Raw genomic sequence first — 17,824 nt, 5'->3', positions numbered from 1 at the left:
ACAAAGAATTTATACTTGATCAACATATATCTTTTACATCTTACTGGAGAGTAAGGTATTTATTATTATTATTATTATTATTATTATTTAACAGTATTATTTAACAGTCGTCTACTGTCTTAGAAATAACGACAGTAGGATACCACATGGTATCATCAACATTAAACGTGCGTAAAGTGCCATCGTGCTTGAATATATTGCAATCTAGAACAATTATTTCACAGTGATATATTGAAACGTAACGGTTGGAGAAAAATGATATCGCAAAATTGCGATACCACTTTAAAAACTGATTTGATTAGTGTTTATTAGAAAACGAAATTCCTTACGGTTCAACACACGATCATTAAAATCGTTTGTTTGAGTATGTTACGCGTTGACGTCTGTCAGATACAACTGCTTTATCATGTTTGTAGTTACCCTACCCCAATATTATCTCTCTGTTCATAAGTATTTAAAAAGGTGTCTTCATTTTCGTACTAATACAGTCATTATTTGGACAAATTACACAATTCCAAGCATCATATAAACGAACTAAATTTGTAAAACTTCGCTATCCCATAATTATCGTAAAATTTAGTATTTTGCCTTTGAAAAATATGCTAGAAAAAAAATCTAGGCAACGTATTGTCACGAGTGCTAGGTTCCCACTTCACGAGTGAAATATTTCCGTATATCTACACAAAAAACGTAGATATCCTCTTTATATATTTGTTCGATACAATTAAGTTCCCTTCACTATACTGACACATATAAAGATACCCCAAAAATTTGATTTTGTGAAATGGAAATTGTTGTAATTGATCTCCACATACACTATCAAATCCACTGATGAGTTTCGTACACAAAAATGGGCAATATACGGATGCCAACTTGACATCTGACACACCTTACACTGAAGAGGTATTGAATTGTAGTCATACACGTGAAACCTTTACTGACAGAGTTAAACCCACACGATGTGGCACAGGAAAAGTGTATGATACATACGATTTGTATACCAACTTCATATCTATCTCTCTGTCCCTGTGTGTGTGTATATATATATATATATATATATATATATATATATATATATATATATATATATATATATATATATATGTGTGTGTGTGTGTGTGTGTGTGTGTGTGTGTGTGAGAGAGAGAGAGAGAGAGTACTAATTCAATTTTCATAGTAAACCGGTACAAAAACCATGATATTAAAAATTCAGTAACCTGTATAAAGTTCAAGCAGTGGCAACGAATAGCGCGTGTTTGGCTCACAAACGAAGTCCCTGTAAGTCCGTGTAAGTGACATCGTTTTATGTATGTATGGATGGATGGATGGATGGATGTGCGTTTCTGTATGTGTGTGAAAAAGATAGAGTCAGCACTAATTCAATTTACATTGTAAACCGATACAAAGACCATGCTATTAAAAATTCAGTAACTTGTATAAAGCCAAGTTCAAGCAGTGACAACGAGAAGCGCGTGTTTGACTTACAAACGAGGTCCCTGTAAGTCGGTGTGTCAAGTATGTATGTATGTATGTATGTATGTGCGTTCGTGTGTGTGTGTGTGTGTGTGTGTGTGTGTACATGAGATAGAGAAAGAATTTAAGCCAAATCAATGATAAGAACATTGAAGCACATTCAGTTTCTTTACTGATAGTATTGGTGACGTATTTGTTGACTAGTCGAATACATATAAGTCACACATTAGCAAATGGATACCAGTAAAAGAAATATCGTTCTTTACGTTCTGATTCTACTGCACACTTTTCACAAAATAAGTCAAAAGTAAATTTATTATATATTCATCTTTACTTATGTCCTGAGAGAGAGAGAGAGAGAGAGACTCAAACCATTACGGTCAAGTCCTTTTCCTGTATTTATGACAGTCTTTCTCTCTCTCTCTCTCTCTTTCTTTCTTTTGCGAATCAATAAGGTATACTTAGTTATAGACTGAAAAGTATGCAATGTTTACTAGTATTCTTAAAGTTTATCGTATGATGAGACTGAAAAGTATGCAATGTTTACTTGTATTCTTTAAGGATTATCGTATGATGACAATAGCTTAACGATATACATAAAGCCCTAATGTTTGTTGTATAGTGTGATTTGCATGTCCCCTCTTACGATCACAAAATTTAAGCAGATAAGCACAAGGATAGTGTGTGTGTGTGTGTGTGTGTGTGTTTTGGATTTTTAACGTAGCTTTAACAATTGTTCAGTCATGTCACTGCGATGTCTGTAGCGTGGCAGGTTATAGTGATACCTAGAACAGGGCATCATGCCGCAGACATGCAGCATCATGTCTCACCCAGTCATATTATCCTGACACCAGGACGACCAGTCATAACACTAACCTCTTAATGTTGGGCGCCAAGCGAGGCAGCTGAAAGTACCCTTTTTATAAGTCTTTGGAATTGCTCAGTCGGGATTCGAACCCGAGACCTCCCGCATCAGAGGCGGACACTCTAACCACAAGAATAGAGGAGGTGCCTTTGAAAAGTATCATACAGGAAGTGAGTTTGCTTAGTGGGGTTGCACTTCTTTCAGGCTTATAAGTGGATGCTTTGTGCAAAATTCAAATTTAGGAGTACATGAAGAGGGCACCACCTATCTTGCGGTAGGTAATTCTATAATTTTCAAGCTTTCCGTGAATTAATATATTTTAAAAATTAATGCCTATTATTCGCAGACGCTATTCAAATTAATGATCGTGTTTCTGTATCCTTTGAGACAAAGATAATTTCTTTTACAGCAACAATGATACCTTTACTAAAATATTAACTTGCCAGTCGCTTCTCGTGGGTTGTCGTTCTTTCCTGGTTTTTTTCAGGGTTCTTCATCCACCAGTTATACTGACTGGCCGCCATGTATAGTCTATCTAGTGCTGAAAACTGGTGTTAAACCCTACAACAACAACAATAATAACAACAACAGTCAGATACAACCGATCTGGCTTGTTTATAGTTACCCTACCAAACTATTATCAATCTGCGTGTGAACTGTATTCATAAATGTTTAAAAAACAATATATTCGTTTTCGTACTAATACAGTCATTCTTTGGACAAATTACACATTTTCAAGTATGATATAAACGAACTAAATTTGTAAAACTTTACCTATCCCATAATTATTGTAACATTTAGTTTTGCCTTTGAAAACCATGTGAGAAAAAAAACTAGGCAACGTATTTTCACGAGTGCTAGGTTCCCACTTCACGAGTGAAATAATTCCGTATATCTACACAAAAATCGTAGATATCCTCTTTATATATTTGTTCGATACAATTAAGTTCCCTTCGCGATACTAACACATAAAGATGCCCCAAAACTTTGATTTTGTGAATTGGAAATTGTTGTAATTAATCTCCACATACACCATCAAATCCACTGATGAGTTTCGTACACAGAAAAGGGCAATATACGGATGCCAACTTGACATCTGACACACTTTACACTGAAGAGGTATTGAATTGTAGTCATACACGTGAAACGTTTACTTACAGAGTTAAACGATGTGGCACAGGGAAAGTGTATGATACATACTATTTGTATACCAACTTCATCTCTCTCTCTGTCTGTCTGTATATATATATATATATATATATATATATATATATATATATATATATATATATATGTGTGTGTGTGTGTGTGTGTGTGTGTGTGTGTGTGTGTGTGTGTGTGAGAGAGAGAGAGAGAGTGAGAGAGAGTACTAATTCAATTTTCATAGTAAACGGGTGCAAAAACCATGATATTAAAAATTCAGTAACCTGTATAAAGTTCAAGCAGTAGCAACGAATAGCGCGTGTTTGGCTCACAAACGAAGTCCCTGTAAGTCCGTGTAAGTGACATCGTTTTATGTATGTATGGATGGATGTGCGTTTCTGTATGTGTGTAAAAAAGATAGAGTCAAAGCACTAATTCAGTTTCCATTGTAAACCGATACGAAGACCATGCTATTAAAAATTCAGCAACTTGTATAAAGCCAAGTTCAAGCAGTGGCAACGAGTAGCGCGTGTTTGACTTACAAACGAGGTCCCTGTAAGTCGGTGTGTCATGTATGTATGTATGTATGTATGTGCGTTCGTGTGTGTGTGTGTGTGTGTGTGTGTGTGTGTGTGTGTGTGTGTGCATGAGATGGAGAAAGAATTTAAGTCAAATCAATGATAAGAACATTGAAGCACATTCAGTTTCTTTACTGATAGTATTGGTGACATATTTGCTGACTAGTCGAATACATATAAGTCACACATTAGCAAATGGATACCAGTAAAAGAAATATCGTTCTTTACGTTCTGATTATATTGCACAATTTTCACAAAATAAGTCAAAAGTAAATTTATTATATATTCATCTTTACTTATGTCCTGAGAGGTAGAGAGAGAGAGAGAGAGAGAGAGAGAGAGACTCAAACCATTACGGTCAAGTCCTTTTCCTGTATTTATGACAGTCTTTCTTTTTTTCTTTCTTTTGCGAATCAGTAAGGTGTACTTAGTTATAAACTGAAAAGTATGCAGTGTTTACTAGTATTCTTTAAGGTTTATCGTATGATGAGACTGAAAAGTATGCAATATTTGCTAGTATTCTTAAGGTTTATCGTATGATGAGACTGAAAAGCATGCAATGTTTACTAGTATTCTTTAAGGTGTATCGTATGATGAGACTGAAAAGTATGCAGGGTTTACTAGTATTCTTTAAGGTTTATCGTATGATGAGACTGAAAAGTATGCAATGTTTACTAGTATTCTTTAAGGTGTATCGTATGATGACAATAGCTTAACGATATACATAAAGCCCTAATGTTTGTTGAACAGTGTGATTTGCATGTCTCGTCTTACGATCACAAAATTTAAGCGAATAAGCACAAGGATAGTGTGTGTGTGTGTGTGTGGTTTGGATTTTTAACGTAGCTTTAACAACTGTTCATTCATATCGCTACTATGTCTGCAGTGTGGCAGTTTATAGTGATTATCACTGGGACACCATGCCGCAGACATGTAGCATCATGTCTCACCCAGTCACGTTATCCTGACACCAGGCGACCAGTCATAAAACTAACCTCTTAATGCTAAGCGCCAAGCGAGGCAGCTGTTAGTACCCTTTTTATAAGTCTTTGGTATGACTCGGCCGGGGTTTGAACCTGGGACCTCCCGCATTAGAGGCGGACGCTTTAACCACAATAATAGAGGAGGTACATTCAGAAAGTAGCAAAGATGGCGTGTGTTTCCTTACTGGAGTTGCACTTCTTCCAGGCTTATAAACGGATGCTTTGTGCCAACAATGAATCAACAGATCTTTTGTGTTGAATTATGAATGTCTCGCCTGCTTCGCATGTACAAGGAATAACTCAGACATTATGGCCACAATTTATGTTTTGTTGGGGTTAATTCCGATGCGATAAATGTGAAATTGCGCGGCCAGTGGCCAGGATTCTAAGTAAATGGCTGGACATATCAAATAACATTCGGTGTGTGAGTGGGTAGATGAGAGAGATAGAGAATGTTATAGTGCAAGCATTTAGTCAGCAAATGTACGTTATGCATAATAAACGAGAAACCGTACACAACAACAGCTAAACCATACGTGATAATCAATAAACCCTACACACGAAATTAACAACCATAGAAGACAAATGTTAAATTATAAATGATGAGCGAAACACCATATATGATGAGTGAGAATATTCAAATGTATACCGTGTAATAACGGCAGTGTTGACAATGACCTTCAAATAGAACACGAATACACACTGAATTGTGACTGAAAGAGATCGTCTTCCTACGACGCGATAACGCGGTTGTTTACCTCAAAGTTAACAATACATGAAGAGGCACTACCTTTCTTGTTTATTCTTACGGTAGGTAATTCTATAATTTGTATGCTTTCCGTTCATTCGTTATTTTAAAAAAAAAACAAATAAATGCATATTATTCACAGATGCTATTCACACCAATGATCGTGTTTTTGTATCCTTTGAGGCAAATGTACTTTTATTTTACAGCAACATTAATACGTTTACTTAAATACTAGCTTGCCAGTAGCTTCTCGTGGGTCGGTGGTTCTTTCCGAGGTTTATCCGGGTTATTCCTCTCCCATTTATACCGGCCGCCATGTATAGCCTATACTGTGCTGAAAAATGGCGTTAAACCCAGCAACAACAACAACAACTTAAATACTAAGACCAGTAAGTTCCAAGTAGGTCTTATGGTCTTTTTTTTTTCTTCTTCATATTTTCAAACAAAAGTTTGTTTGGTAGGAGTTGGATAGATTAAAAGACCGCGACATAAGAAACCTTAGATAAAACAATGTAGTATTGAGTACAGCAAAGCGAGTATCAAGCTGACAAGCGAGTTTCCCGATGAATAAAGCGTGTGTCCAGATGAATAAAGCGAGTATCCAGCTTAATCGTGAACTATCCCTCAGGTCGGAGGTCGAGGGTTCGAACCCTGGCCGAGTCATACCAAAGACTTCTAAAAATGGTACTAACAGCTGCCTTGCTTGGCACTCAGCATTAAGAGGTTAGTGTTAGGATTGGTTGTCCTGGTGTCAGGATAATGTGACTGGGTGGGACATGATGCTACATGTCTGCGGCAACATGATGCATCAATGCTGGACATAACTATAAAACTGCCACACTGCCGACATCGTAGCGTTATGGCTGAAAAATTGTTAAACTAAGTTAAAAATCCAAATCACCCACCCACACACACGCACACACCTCTGTGTATAACACACACACACACACACACACACACATCTCTGTCTCTCTGTACATAACACACGCACACATCTCTCTCTCTCTATATAACCACCAGCTGACTCCCATGCACTGTGGCTGACCTCGATCGATGTATCAATTAAATCAGCAGATGTCAAAAAAGCATTTCCGTAAATTGTCCCAGGCCTGATGTTGAGTTAATCTTGTCGTCAGCTTGTGTAATTTGCCTAAATTATCTACCCTTTATACACAAACCGATTGCTAAAAGACTAAATTCTATACCCTAATTCTACTCATGCATCCATACACACTTATTTGCAACATTTATTTTACAGTAGAATTTTCCATAAAGGATATATGTAGTGACACATTATTGTAAAATACCGTTCACCTGCGAGAAATATTTAACTTGCCCTTGAACAACTTAGGTCTATTTTAAGCAGATTTACAACCACAGAGGCAAATACAATTTCACAACAAACGGTTATGTAGCTAAATTTTTTGGATACCAAGGGCACCTTGTCGCTAGTGATTTATGGAAAGCTTTCCAACACGCTATTATCCTCGATAAAGGGTTTATTTGCTTCGCTGGACTTTGCCGATAAATATAAACCACGACCCCTCCCCGCCACTGTGAATTTAGGTGATGAATTGATAGTCAATACAAATGTGCTTATATTTCATAGCCGAGTATAACGCAAGAAGAAATATTAAAATATATAAAGACAGTTTAAAATGATATAAAAATGTTCAGTGTTGTCTAATACAATGCCAACTACAAGACTAAATAATTATATATATATATGGATGGGGTTTATTGTTAAAACGCTCAAATGAAATCTAACAGTCAGATATTAGGAATTTCGAACACGATCTCGTCAGAAGCAATCTATAAAGAACAACAAACGCAGTAAAGGTCGTTATTTGCGCATTTTGATATAATGAAGCCGATCCACTAAGGTCTAAAGATTAAATCAGTATCTCAGACTATTCAAACGTGCGTACCACTAACGTGGCCAAAACTTTTGCTGGTGGATCTTGGCAAAGAATTTCTCAGTGCAGTCTTGACGCTGACGAAACAACATCAAGTATAGATTCATCGTGAACATATCAGTTTTCATCGTGATCAAGACATCGTTGAAAGATTTTACCCTACATTTGCGGAATGGTTACTGAGGACATCAATAGGCGCATAAATGTTAAGGTAGCCGGATGATAAATCTCCCAAGTGAGTAACAAGGGTTTCCGCGGTTATATCGGCATTAAATATTGAATTTCCACGCACGACCGGGTTAATACCAGCTGAAAGAAAACAAAAATGAATAGAATCGTTACTTTCGCATCGACATTTACCGCCAACATCCAATTGTAAGGAATTCGAAAAAAATGAATCTGAACTAGGACATAGCACCTTGAAAGCTCGACTTGGAGTGAGGGGATCTACTGGTCCTATTTGCAGCCTAACTACAAATAAGATATCGCACCTGTCAAGTCGTAGTAATAATACACTGTAACATATTATCTTGCGCGATCAGCTCAGTCAATCCTCTAGTGGATCGGAATAGAAACCTCATAGGCCGTTTCCGTGGATACACAATAACCACTTCGTTGGCTTTCAAGTCTCAAGGTACTAATTCAGTTACCATAGTAAACCAATGCAAACACCAAGATATTAAAAATTCAATGACTTAAAATTTCTCAGTTTCATGATCAAACCTATATTTATCTGTATAGAAGAAACCTGGATGCCAGCTTCTGTGTAGATGAAAGGATATGGGCTGAGGCATTTTCTGGACATGCATGTGTTTGAAACATGTACTTTCAATTCCGCACCAAGTCAGGTGCTAATTTTAGTAATGAATGTTGCAAATTCAAGACTGTTGAAAGACTGTTGAAGGACTAAAATTCCATAAATAAAACAATGCCTATTTATTTCACTTGCAACTACGATAAACTCTCAAAAGATTCTTTTTCCTAAAACATAATTTACATTATTAGCCAATCCTGGCCAGCCAAACCCACATATACTCTATTTTATGTTCACCCATTTCCAGGCTGGTTCCCATTTTTCCATATAATTAGTACCTATTTTTCCATATAATTAATAACGTGTGTCCTTCAATGCTGTCCACGGTAAACTGCCTAAATTATCCAGATGTAGAATTTCATGCAAGTTCACTATTACATTTGACACAATGATTATTTTGACGATGCTCCAACGTTGTTGTTGCTGTTGTTGTTGTTGTTGTTGTAGGGTTTAACGCCATTTTCAGCACAAGATACATGGCGGCCAGTATAACTGATGGATGAAGAACCCTGGAAAAAACCCGGGAAGAACCACCGATCCACGAGAAGCTACTGGCAGTCATTCTCACGTACCCCCGTTAGCCGAGCCTGAGACTCGAACCCACGCAGGCAGAGGTGAGATGGCAGTGATCCTGAACGGTGATCGCATTAGACAACTCGGCTACTGGGGGCCCCTATTTTGCGGCAACGTAATAACGTCGTCGACTTTCAGACCAATGACCAGTTTATGTTCTGCGTCAGCGCGTTTGAACGAAATACAGATCTGAAACTGGTAACGAGTTTCAAAACTTTAATATCAAATCATTACCCATTTGTGATTCTTTTTATGAAATAGTTTTTATTTCAGTGGAAATTATTTAGATTGAAAGAAGAACGAATAATTTCGTTCATTCTGACAGACGTTGCACCTTTCATTGTTTGTGCGTAAAAAATAGTCCCAAAAAGTTGAACTAGTATTAGCGTTTAAAAGTAGATTATACTTTTCTTACAAACTATAAGTCAAAGAACAAGCGTCATTTCGAATAAACATAACATTTTACACAGATAAAATCATATTTCAACCCAGAACGTCCAATGAGCGTCATGTCGCATTGTTTGACGCATTACGCGTTAGACGATCCATGTTTACGTAACCTAGTGTCTCTTTCACAGCTAAACATCACATTGTTGCAATATTCACGTGAAAGGAGGTTTACCGGATGCAGAAATTCCCATATTTACTGTAATGTATTTGTGATCGGATATTTACAGTACTTGATTTGGAACAGAAGACACAGAATATGTAAAATAATTTCATTAAGAGTCGGAGTTGCATCGCATATATACCGCGTAAATATGCAGTGGTTGGATAAACTTGTTTGTTTGGGGACCGCTTTATGTCCACATTATTCTGTGAACAGAAGTACGTCTACGTACTTTTTTGTTTAACATTTACAGCACGCTTGAATAGATTCCATGCTACAGGTCTGACACCCCCGTCCACACATCCACTATCAACTGAGCAATATCATTAGTTTTACTTGTTGTTGTTGTTTTTGTCTTTGGGTTTTAGCCATTTTTCATTTTATCATATGTTATACATGACATAACAATTTCATCTGGTGGTAAATTGGCTATATTCAATGATGACTATTTCCCCAAATTTCTTTCGTTACTAGAGTCGAAAAATGGCCGCCAAAATGTTCATTGAAAACAAACGATTCCAGAAAATCGGTGTTGAAAAAGCTTTCCTAGTATCGCAGCCAACCATTACTTTCATGGGCTTATCTGGACCAGTCACTGTCACATAAAGTGATATGTTTCCGTACTATAATATAAAAAAATATTAAACTGCACACACTATAGGCAAAGTGTACCGACGATTTGATAATACCTGTTTTCCAATATGTGTACGAATCATCGCAGGATTCTCACAAAACAGTATTATTGTCTTATCGATCGGCTTCATCCGTTCGATCTGCTTGTGAATTGGGATTACGCCTCAAGGATAATTCTGCGCAGCTGTAACATATATTCCTTGTGGGATTCAGCAAGATACACGAGGTATGACACTCGATACAATCTTCGACGATCCAGATACGCAAAGGATTTGGTATGGTTAACCCATGTGCGTTATGTAACCTAAATGTTTAACCAAGATTCGAATTGTAAGACGCAATCGCTTTTAAACCGAGTCTACGACGACGTGTACATGGTCCGCGAGCACTAGAATCTATGTTTGGTCTGCTGCAGGGATTTTCGTTGGTATCTTGATGATATAACACCTGAAATAGCGTAGTTGGGAGGTTTTATCGATGAAGCCTAAATTACTTTTGTTGAAATTTATCAAGACTGGTATGACATGAGATAACGGCAAAGTTTTGTTTAATTAATTCCTCCATGGGGGATCTTCGAATAAAGTAACGCATGTCCGTACACGTCTGAAGTCCTTTTGTAGAGGCATACACTTTTATAACTGTTTCAGTGCCTCATCTTGTCTCGGCAATCATCGTAGATATCTTAGTTTGTGATTGGTTTTGGTTGTCCTTCGTCACCACAAGTAATCAAGCCAACGTCTTTTTGACGAAGCCACGTAATAACCAATTCTAATGTCTTGACTGGCAGTACTAATTTGATCCTAGATGACCATACTAGGAACATGTGTTTGCTCTTTTCATCGAAAGAAATAGCGATGTCTGTGTGGGTGTACACATTTTGTGGCAAGACGTTATATCACAAGGGGCCCCGAGTGGCCGAGTGGTCTAAAGCGTTCTCCGTTACGGATCACTGCCATCTCACCTCTGTCTGCGTGGGTTCGAGTCTAGGATTCGGCCAATGTGGGTATGTGAGTAAGCTTGCCAGTAGCTTCTCGTGGGTCGGTGGTTCTTCTCGGGGTTTTCCGGGGTTCTTCCTCCACCATTAATACTGGCCGCCATACATAGCCTATCCTGTGCTGAAAAAATGGCGTTAAACCCCACAACAACAACAACAACAACAACATTACATCACAACAACGAAATAATTCGATTGCTCCCGTGGTTGTACCAGATACTCCTCCTCCATTAGGATAACAAAGTGTGTGAGGTGCAAATGGATATTGTACCTGCGTTGTAATTAACGCTGACGCTAGCTTATTAATTGTGTGTTCCATATATTCTGACGGCACGATGTACGCGGCTAAATTTTGGTAAGCATAGACAGGTTCTTGTTTGTTTCTCCAATGACCATATGGACTATTAGATATTGATATTAATTTTCTCACGTACGTGCAGGATCATTTAAAGAAAACAAAAACAGTTTGATCTGACAAGGGTTACTTTGTTTTTGAAGCCGATATGTACATGTTTTCTTTGTTTATATTCCACGTGAAAAGTCACCAATACATAATTTTCCTCATTTAGATTTTTTTTAAAAAACTGCACATGAAAAGTGATTCATTACACTAATATGGCAACAGTTGCAGTAGGTGATCTTAGTAGTAGGACTGGTCTAAAGGAAGTTTACGTAGGAAATGACTCTAGCGTCATGATGCATGACGAGATAAATACCACCGACATTCCAATTCCTCGTGCTAATCATGACCAAAATAGCAACAGTTTTGGAAATCCCATATTAGTGTTACGTAAGAATACTGGTATTAACGTTGTAAAAGAACATATAACACAATTCATTTTACTCTATGTTCTCTACATTTGTTTCGCAATACTGATCTTTCCACTGTATGACAATCAATGCAAATCATATGTTAATCTAAAATACCTTCGAAGATAACTTTACAGTGAAGTTCTTGTCAAAGGTTGACCTGCTCTTTTTTGAGATGCTGGACTGTCAACATAGCAGCATGTAAACAGAAAACAGATTTCACTTCCGAATCATCACCAAGGCCTTATTACTCACTGTGCATTGTCGCCGAAGTACACACAGACAACGACACCATGAGCTCAAGAATAAACAGTTACCTTTAAATCCCTACCAAAAATGCATAAATAAAACTCTTCTATCACCACCAAAATGAGAGAGGAAAAAAATGTCCTAAAAATAGACTAGAACTACATTCGTGGGTACTGAGCCGGAAGTATTAATTGTGACCCGATTCCAAATGATAGGTTATGTGACGATGTAGGTACGCATATTTCAGGACAAATGAAGAAAGAACAATTGATTATGATTTGATTTTCCTTCCTTAAATCTTCAGAGTAGGTAGTTTTACAGAATTTCCAAATCATGGTCAATTATCTTTGATCAGCCCGCAGTTAGTCAGCGGAATTATGTGCAATTTAAAATGATAAAACATATAAGGGGTCCAGATTTTAAAACCGTATTCTTTGCTGATATATAAGGCTACAACGAGACATTGTTGAATTGGAATAACGCTGTAATAGTGGTACAGATGGAATCATAGACCAGAAATCAGTCGATGAAAAAATATAAGCATCTACGTTGTAAATGTAAATAGCTATTTTGAAAAAATATTGGCATTTTCAGGATGGGAAATTTAATGTTTGTATATTGATAATTCGCTTTGGTCTAATGATGAATGTAAGGAAAATAAATACTATACAAAATTGCTTTGGTTAATTAATATTCCTTCAAAACAAACGTAAATAGAAAAAATTGCATATGAAGAAAAATAATACAAAGATTTCTGCTGAACAAGTACGTTACTCTACAATAGAGCAAAACGACGCATTTTGTACGAAAAACGAAATAGTTTCTCGTTAAAAGTCTGAACTAGTTTAATAATACGAAATAGCATCTCGCTAAAAGTCTGAACCAATTTAATAATACGAAATAGTGTCTCGTTAAAAGCCCCATACAATTTAACAATCATTTGAATGACTTCTGTGATTTACATTAACACTTTAAGAAACTCAGTAGCTTTATTAGAAATCAATACCGGTCAATTAGAGCAAAGTATATAAAATTACAAGACGAATGGATAGGTGGGAATGTATGAGAACACATATCTACAGAATTGGAAGCTTTTATTACAGATAAAGACGTTAGTTCTGCCATTGAAAATGTTATAAAAAATTAAGCACATTTTTGAATTAATACGTTTAAAGTCATATCGACTTTTATCAGATGCATGCTGAAAACTTTAATATATTTTGCAGCGTATTTATCCATCAAACATGGAGCAGTTATCTTATTATGCCAACTTTGATAAAAGGTAATCCATCCGATACAAATAATTATTGAAGGATAACATTGCTTAAGTGTATAAAATGGTTACCACTTGCATCTTAAATAAAGAATGTCCACTTGCATAATTAAATATGATATTATTGCTGATGAACAATTTGGTCTTAAAAGAATACTAGTACAGTAGACGCCATTTTTATATTAATTTGTTTTTATTAAAAAGGTACTTGATGAAATGAAAATCCTTTTTTTCTGTTTCTTTATTGATTTTCAAAAGTATTTTGATTATATGGAAAAGGACAAATATGTGGCATAAAGTACTAAAACGAAGAGTGACTGAGAAAATGTTAACAATATTTACAGACACTTCAATACAATCATGTGTACTGAAACACGCACTCAGACTATTCGATTGTTCTCTTGGGCTTCTACCAGGAGAGACACTGTCTCCACTTATGTTTGCCCTTTATATCAGTTCACATTACAATTAGGTATAGAGGCGGGTATATATATATATATATATATATATATATATATATATATATATATATATATATATATATATATATATATATATATATTGATGCTGTGATATCTTCAGGAGTATGCGATGGTCCACACAAGCATACTTAAATAAGTTAAGTGCATGGAATACATTTGTAAATATTGATTAAACAAAAGTTATGATTTCTACCTTTTCTAACAAAATAGTCAGAATACTAGATGTATAATTTAAGCATGATAACGCATTACTAGACTTTAGGAATAATCTGAATTATTTGGGACTTGTTTTTACTAACAGAATCTCGTTTCGATCTGCTACAGAGATGTTTGCTTAATAAGGTGTTAAAACACTACTAATAATTTACAGTGTCCAATGAATACAATGTGTGCTTTGTTTGCTTAGTCTTGGGAAGTTTCATTCTTGGGAAATTTCAGAGCAAACACTATAGAACGAGTACCTAGAAAATACTGCAAGCGGTCAAAAGCGTTAAACTCTCCAGGAACAATTGGTTTTTATATGGAGAGCTGGGCAGTTATCTACTTAACCTAAATAGATATGTGCGCATCATTAATAAGCGGTTCAGTTTGCTAAACCCAAATAATTAAATTGTTCGGAAAGTGTACCAATTAATGTTTACCGACTAGAGATAAATAATTATAAAAACTGGGTTTTCTAACGCGAAAACGGTACTATTGATATCAGAATTTGGTGAATTCCGGTATCAACCTAATTCAGTACATACATGATGCGTTTTACTGCTTTTTAGCCAAGGACAAAAATATATAATTCTGCTTGGAGTTCATATGTTAGAAACTGCTTCTTATTTAAGAAACAATTGATAATGCCAGCCACATAAAGGCTTCAAGTAAATGATGGGTTTCATCACACCCATTGAATATCGAGACTGGTTGACATGTAGGTAATACATATGATGAGATCGAAGATGAATATCATTTTGTCTTCATCTGTTCTGTTTAGATCGCACTTAAAAATCATATATTGATCCCTCTTATTGGAAGAAACAAGCATATAGAAACTAATTTAAAAAAATGAAGAAAATAAAATACTTTGATCAATACGTATATAATGCATTCCATCTAGATTATCTTCTCACACTGTCTAGTACTCGCTCTCTCTCACCCTCTGGGGGACCCGAGTGGCCGAGTGGTCAAAAGAGCTTTCCCTTACGGATCAATGCCATCTCACCTCTGTCTGCGTGGGTTTGAGTCTCGGATTCGGACAATGTAGGTATGTGAGAAAGCTTTCCAGTAGCTTCTAGTGGGTCGGTGGTTCTTTCTGGGGTGTTCCCGGGTTCTTCTTCCACGATTAATACTAGCCGCCATGTATAGCCTATCGTGTGCTGACAAATGGCGTTAAACTCCACAACAACAACAACTCTCACCCTCTCTCTCTCTCTCTCTCTCTCTCTCTCTCTCTCTCTCTCTCAGGTTTTGTGTGCACAAAAGTTTGTATCGCCATTATCCTTTCATTCATTAACGCAACGCTGTATTGTATATGGATCATACATTTTATTGCATATGTACATTTTTGCATACGCCAGATCAAAACAATTGTACTCTATTCTGTTCTGTTCGGATCATTGTCGAATCTTTTGATCATCGTGATCATTTTACAGCTAAAGTACGTGAGCACTGGAGCTTATAGTTTTGTGTATTGAGGTTTAAAAGCATCGTGAAATGTAATGTACATGTGCATCGCGAAGAAATTTTCTCACAAGTGCAATCGAAATAATTTACCGGCGCATGTACAGTCACGAACATCTAGCTCGTCAGGGCCTACAACTGCTCGTCCGGAGTCACTCATGCGATCGGTGACTCCAACGTTACATGTATCAATTACTTTTAGTCCAATATCTTTTGTTTGATCTTTCTCTCGAAGCTATGTCACGCAATAGTGTATGAAGCGCAACTTGTTTTATGATTCATTTGTACTTTTAGTACATATCTATACATTTTCATCCCATGAATGAGCAGCAACCATAGCGTCAAACCCCAAAAGAAGGAAAACGATATTGTCATTTTCTGATCCCATGTTACCATACTCTCAATTAAGGCTGAAACTATGTTTCCTTCGTGGCTCCCTACTTGCAGCTGAAGATGCTATGTCGAAGCTTCACTTGTCATTCAAACACAGAAACGAGTAGCATTATTTTTAACTAATCCACATCAGTAAATTTTCAGCAATTTATCCAATCCTGCTGAAAACAACTTTTAAAATAATGTCGTCGTTGCGATGCAAAGTCCACTGTAAATCAGATGTATTGGTGGTCTCATGGCCCCATGTTTCGAAGGACTCGTGTTATTAAAAATTATAGCAGTGAAGATGAGTGCCTAGTTAGTTATACACGCTTCGTTCGTAAAAATCGGTAGTACAGCACAGTACAATGCCGCCTACGCAAGCAAGTGGGAGCAAGGGTGCCAAAAAGGCGATAACGTGTTGAAAATCCAAGTTGCAACTACTTCACAGAATGGAAGAACTGAAACTATGAGAATACTAAAACTACAAAATTGAAGAAGAAATAATTTTGTGAAGACAAAAAAAATATTCAACTTGAACAGAACTCACAATTTGCACGTGCAGCAACAAGATGTCGAGATATAGAAAAGTGACAGAACTAGAAAAGTACTTTGAAACATGAAGGAGAGAAACAGAGGAAGGCAATTTTCTTGAATGTACATACAAATCCGGTGCACAAGAGATACATTTGGGAGAAATAGAACCAGATAGAAGACCTAGCATGGCGAAAATACTGACGCTTATCACAATAATGAACAAATCATTAATTGACCTCATGGACTCTTTAAATAGGAGAGGAGAAGAGGCCTACATATTAAGACCAAAAGGGAATACACCTGTATTACCATACGGGGAAAATAGAGTGCGGAGATATCACTCTAAATGATGTGAAACCAAAATCACTTCCTAAGAAAGATAAGGAAACGAACAGCAGAAATCCATATATCTGATATTCCACTCGAGATACCACTCGGAGCTATAGTGGAAAAATTTGAGAGAAAGTTTTCAATTAAAGTGACAAATGCAAGAATGGACACTCACCCAGGATACGCCATCAAAAATAGAGTAAGAATCGACAGAGACAAACTTAGGACAATAAAGAAAGTTTATTTTTTCTTCATGGATTCCCATTCAGAACATGGTACAAAGGATGTATATATCTAAGGGAATGTAAAAAATGTGGGAAAGTAGGGCATACCCCTTGGAAATGTCTAGTAACACAAAACATAGAAGGGGTATCTACAACTATCACACAGCTTAAGAAAACGCAGCAAGAGGTGGCACCAGTCCCTAAACCATGGAGTAAAGGAAAGGGTAAACACTCACCGACACAAAGTAAAGGGACGGCTAGACAAAACCAACAAAGAATGGAACCAACAATCCAACAAGACGAATCAAGCAACCAATCAAACAATATATCAGTACTCCGAGAACTTAACGAGAAACAACGAAAGGAACAGCAACAAAAACAAGAATAAGAAAAAGAGCAGAAATAACAAGAATTAAGGAATAAACTTAAACAAAAAACTGGACAGTCTCTAATGGCAGCACAACAAGCTCAGAAACAGATGGAACAAACAAAGAAAAAGAAAAAGAAAAAGAAGAAAATAAGGAGATCCTCACATTGTGATGCACAAAG

General features: G+C 36.6%; 1 protein-coding gene across 1 annotated transcript in view; it reads left to right on the top strand.

Moving 5' to 3' along the window:
- LOC149789606 (carnosine synthase 1-like) overlaps positions 1-17,824 on the top strand; it is a 71,719-nt gene that overhangs the window by 1,777 nt on the left and 52,118 nt on the right. The window lies entirely within an intron of this gene.

Source organism: Sinohyriopsis cumingii, chromosome 10 (genome assembly GCF_028554795.1).
Source record: "Sinohyriopsis cumingii isolate HCF-2022 chromosome 10, ASM2855479v2, whole genome shotgun sequence".
In the NCBI taxonomy this organism is placed as follows: Eukaryota; Metazoa; Mollusca; class Bivalvia; order Unionida; family Unionidae; genus Sinohyriopsis; species Sinohyriopsis cumingii.
The sequence above is the reverse complement of the archived record's forward strand: the minus strand, read 5'-3'. Positions and strand labels throughout refer to the sequence as shown.